Genomic DNA, 5733 nt, shown 5'->3' on the forward strand with positions numbered 1-5733 from the left:
CACCACCATCACAACCATCACCACCACTATCCCGTCATTATCACTGTTACCACTACCACCACCACAGTCACCACTACCATTACATCACCAACACCACTGTCACAACCATCACTACCACCCTCATCATCATTACCACAACCATCACCATTACCACCAGTGTTATAACCTTCACCAGCACTATTACTATCAACATCACAACCATTTCACTGCCAGCTTTTACTGAAGACTCTTTTGTGCTTTATATGCATTTTTAAATTCAGTTTAATGTGCAATGATCTTATGAGGTAGATACCATGGCTATCCCTATTTTATAACTAAGACAAGTGAGGCTTAGTGAATTGTTTTAAATGTTCCAGGTTTTCACAGCTAATAGGTGATAGACTCTGAAATTCAAATCCTGGAATTTTAATGTCAAAACTTAAGAACGTAAGCAATAAACAAATTATCTCTAAGTGGCATTAATTTAATTAGAAAGTACATAACTTGTCTTTCTCCATGATAGTAAAAACAAAACAACAGTAACAACAAAACAGTGTTCCATTTGTTTCACTGTTATTGACTGGTAGCAGAAAATCACAGGGTTTGGACCAGAAGATGTCTTTTCTTTTCCAGTTTCACTGCCAATTGACTGTGTGACCTTACAGAAACCTGTTAACCTCTCTGAGGTATAGCTGTACTATTGAGAAGATAATCTTAGATTGCCTTACCCAGTACTGGTAAGAGGGATCAAAAAATACACGTGAAATCTCAATGTGAACTATCATTCTTATCGAGCATAAATTACTATGATTTCTGCTTAATTTTTCTCTCTCTGGAAAGCTAGTCTCTCTCTCCCTCACATAATCTTAGATTATGGTCTCTAGTCCATCTCTGGAGGGATACTTACAATTTTACTACAAATGATTATCATAAATATTTGAAGTTACTACGTTTTCAATAGCAGAACAATTACCATTTTTCATCTTGATGTCTAGCAAAAGAGGCTACATACGATTGGACAAGGTCCTCAGAGGGAGCAGGACATTAGGAAGTTTCCCAAATGCTCCCAGTTCAATTGGAGGGCAGGTGATGAGGGAGAAGTAAAAGCCCCTAGTCACCTCAAAGAACCGTTTCTTAAAGGAGGTTCTCTGACTCATGAGCTTCTAACAACTCTTTAATTATTCTGGACACAAAATGACTATCCCTTTATTTCATCCAGAAAGAAAATGAAGGAGGTATTCCCCATCTCCACAGGTCAGCTTCTTATCTGGCTTGTCTTTTATGAACAGAATTGACAAGATCCTACACAGAATAGAAGACCTCAGGGGACACTCTGCCTTGGAGTGTATTCCTGAATGACTGACTTCTTGGAGGGACACTTTGAGCTTATTCTGCGCAGGTGATGCGCTGCTCACAACCTCCTGAGTCATTCCGGACCTACCTGCAGAACTTTACCGAATATAAACAACCGCCGTAGACATTAAAGAAGAATATATACAATTCTACAGAACCGCTTGCACTCCCTTGACATAAGATTCACCAACTACAGAATCTTTGCAAAAGTAGACATGAGTTCTTTCTCTGGATAAGGCTTCATTTTTATTGTTTTAAATGCAATTAAGAGTGAGTTATGGGATAGTAAGATATAGGAAGCTGTCAAAAGGCTTTTACTGTTCCTTTTATATATGCATAGTTCTATTAAGCAATACTCAGCTATTTCCTGCATTTATTTTATTACTTTGGCAAGGAGGAAATTATTTCAAACATGGGTAGAATCCTACATCCTCACCTGGCCTCACCTACTTCTTTAAATGGGTGAATACTTAAGAGTTTGCCGGTAACTCTCAGCCCAAATCCAAGGATTCAAACACACAAAGGCTTCCAAAATGTAAAATGTTCTAATTTCTTTATTTTCCCATACGGAGCAGAAATAATGTGCCACAAAAACCTCCATTCATAACTTTTTGAGGTTATTTGAACACTAAGATACATATTTTACTATATTCTCTAATTAAACGGAACACACTATTTTCTGAAATAGAGAAGGTTTTTATTGGCATGTTGCAAACTTTACCTGTTATTTTCCCTTATTGCAAAGTGTGTAATTTGTCTTCTCAGCAATGGCACATATATCTTAATATGACTTATGTTAGAAAAATAGCCCATCATCAGAGAATATTAATTGCTCTTGTTTTCTCCAAAAAGAGAGGGAAAAAAAGTGGTATTCATTGCAAGAGCAGATCCATCTTCAGGTTTTAAAGGGAACTTAATGCAATGTTTCCCATAATATCCTTCCCATAAATGTTAGGCCCTAGAGTCTTTCCAAGTGGCTAGTTCTGTTTCTCCATTGTTCATTTACAAAAAAAAACCAAACAAACAAACAAAAAAAACCTTCTCTGTAGACACAGTCAGGGCTCTTCTTTATTTTTCTGGATTGTCTCCATAAACTACTTATTTTTGTCTGAATTTCTGCCTTTAAAAGAGTTATATGTTATTTTTTAGTTCATATTCAAAGTATTGCTGTATGTCTTACACTAAAGGACAACATTGTGACTTTAGAAATTATATTTTAATTTATTTAAAGTGATAGGAAACATTTTCTCATGGCTGGGTTGAAACAAAAGTCAGTGTGTGCAGAGTGCAATGCCAATAATACAGTGGCAGGCATATATGTGCATACAGCATTGGCTGATTTTATTGTTCTTGGTGGTGCTCCCTCTCCCATTACCATAGGACTAAACCATTCCAAAAGCATCCCAAAATTCTGCAACAACGTTTTCCCTGATCCTCATACTTTAATACTTTTTTACATCTATGGTTTTTCACATTACTCTCTTCCTGACCACCTCTTAATATGTGACTGTTACAATTGTTGCTTTTGCAAATGTATAACCTCTAGCCTTAGACTGTAAGCTTCCTCAGAGTGGGTATCATTCCTTAAGCAGTTTAGTGTGACCTAAGTTACCTGGACATTGCTTGACACTAAGTAGGGTCTTACGGACCAAGTAAGTCCTTAAAATGATTATTGAATATATATTTTAAGAATAAGATACCAGATGATGAAAAATAGTTATACCAAACAAGAGCCCATTAGCCCCTTATAAGCTGTATGTCAGTTATCTCCCCAGGCTATTGGGAACATAGAAGAATAAAGTCATAGAGATGGTGAGGTCTTAAGAAACACAGAGTTGGTTATAAAGCAGGAAGTGTCTACACTGTTGCATTTATTACATTTGTTTTTCGTGTCCGTGCATCAATGGCTTAAATTTCTAACACTCTGGAGAGAATGACATTTTGGATGTCACTGGGTCACATTACAGCACAATCCAGGTTTCACCTGGTGCAAGGAGAAGGAGTGGGCTCTCAGAAACTTTGGCAGCAGGAGCTAAGCATTTTCTCCCACCAGGATTACACACAATGTGAGAAATGCTATTTTTCGAAAGCAAAACTAGGTGATACTAGAAGAATACTGGATACTGGAAAATCGAAGATGATAAACATTTATTAAACCTCTGTTTGCTTAATAAATGGAAAGTAGAAGATACTTAACATATGTTTACTTAAGGATAAATACATCACTAAGACTCCTTTGCAGGCATTTAAACCCAGAACTTGAAGCATGTCACTTCCAGATTTATGAGTGTACCTAGGTATCTGTAAATGAGGTATCACTAAACCACACTTGACACTGAGAACAAACTATGTTATATTCTAATTAAACTCAATTATAGCCAGGTCAAGTTGACACTATTCATAGTCAAACACCATGACTCTGAAAGTATTTCTGAGCATCTCACAAAGTTCTCATGAATCTATTCTTTCCCATGCTTTATATTCTTTAGTAAATCAAAAGCATATATGCTCCATTCCCTACTGATTCTCAATAACACTGGTATTGTCACTTTCTGAGGATCTGCCAAGCCTAGGGTTTACTAATGCTACTGCTCCAATTGTTTTGCTGAGTAAACTCTCATCTAAGCCAGGGTTGAAATTGCTTAACTCAAAGCTGGAATTGTGTCTACTCAACTACACATATCAATCTAAGACCTCCCATTACTTCAAAGCAGATAATTTAGACCACAGATGTATTCACACCTCAAGTGTCACGACAAATAAATAAAAAACTGCAAGGAAAAGGAAAGCTCCCTTTCCTCTGAGCCAAATTCTTTTCAACTGGTTCCATAGCATGCTTGCTTGCTTTTCAAGATATCACTAAGTTTAGGTATATGTCTTCAATAGATCATCTTTGTCTTGGAATATTGCAAAGCGCTATTTGATTATCTTTTAATGCCTATATGAAGAAGTGTGTACTTGTGCAAAAATATTGCTGGTATTCCATAGCCCTAAATGATGAGGTAATAGTTCAAAGATTATTATCTCACCCTGATTATCCTTTTTGAAACTGCAGTCCGACTCCATGTCCTTTATGCTATTCTAATTTTCTTTTTCACATCATTTATCACCATCTGGTAAGTAATATACCTGATGTTAAATGTATTATTTGTTTTCTGTCTTCCTTTGCTAAAACATAAGCAGCAAGCAAGCAAGAATACCTTTTATTTCTTGACATATTTCAAACGCCAGAATTGCACATTCCAATACTAGGTTCTTAATATACATTTGTTGAAAGAATTAAAAAGTAAATTTGCTTAACTTGCATATTACTATTTATCCTCAGGGCCAATCATCAGCTTCTTTAGTTTCTAGTTTGGAAAAGACCCAGGCATCAGCCTCATTCTGTCCCTGGCACCAGGTTTCCCCTCCAAATCTCTGGTGTCACTCGGAAATCTGAACATTTTAGCACTCCTTAGACTTAATTCTTTCTCAGAGTTTTCTATTCACTCCAAGTCTGCCAGATAGACTCAATATGTCTTAATCCCAATTGTGGAAATGAGTTGAGTTTTCTGTTACTTTCTGCCCGTTCCCAAAAGAATATTCCATCACTCCTACATAAAATAAAATACAAAAATAGGCATGTGAAAGGGAGAAGAATAGCCTACTTGCACTGCACATGCCAAATACACAGAAAGCTTAGCTATTAGTGTTTCTTTTTATAGAGGAAAACAATGATAATGAGAACATTGGAAGACCTGTTTCAGTGAGCCAGTGCATCAATGTTTGAGGAGGAATTATTATCTCTTCCCCAACTCCATACCTTGGTCCATAATCAAGCAGTTTCCACCCTTATAGACCTATTGCAAAGGATATGAATGTCTGTCTCATAGGGAAGGCCCTTTCGGGTTTGAGAAAAACAGATGAGCACTTGGGCTGACTGTAGAACAAAAAGAGTGTCAGAGAATGGTTATGTTATCTGGTAGAGCTGCTGTGTGGTGTATGTGGAATCATGTAATGAGAGACAAGGCAAGAAAGATAAGCAGGGGTAAGCAGGACTGGGCAATAAAGTGGGAGGAGATCCAGAAGGAGTGGCATCCCAGAACCCAAGTAGAAAATATATTTCAAACAGAAGGAGATCTGCAATGTCAAATGCTGTGGAGATGCCTGATCATCAGAGGACAGAGAAGCAGGGAACTGGTAAGGTTAAGGTCTTTGGAGATCATGTCAAGAGCACAATCAAAGAAACTACGATATAAAAGCCTAAATGGGAAGAGTTAAAAAAAAAAAAAAAAAGACAGAAGGTGTAGAGTAATCAAATATTTACAACATTTTCCATAGCTTTGTTAAAAAAGAAAACTTAAAATGAGTAGAGAAGGGAATTAGCTAGGTTTATTTTTTAAAAGACAGAAGCTATCACAG

The sequence above is a fragment of the Mandrillus leucophaeus genome, unplaced genomic scaffold (assembly GCF_000951045.1).
Source record: "Mandrillus leucophaeus isolate KB7577 unplaced genomic scaffold, Mleu.le_1.0 Scaffold173, whole genome shotgun sequence".
Taxonomy (NCBI): domain Eukaryota; kingdom Metazoa; phylum Chordata; class Mammalia; order Primates; family Cercopithecidae; genus Mandrillus; species Mandrillus leucophaeus.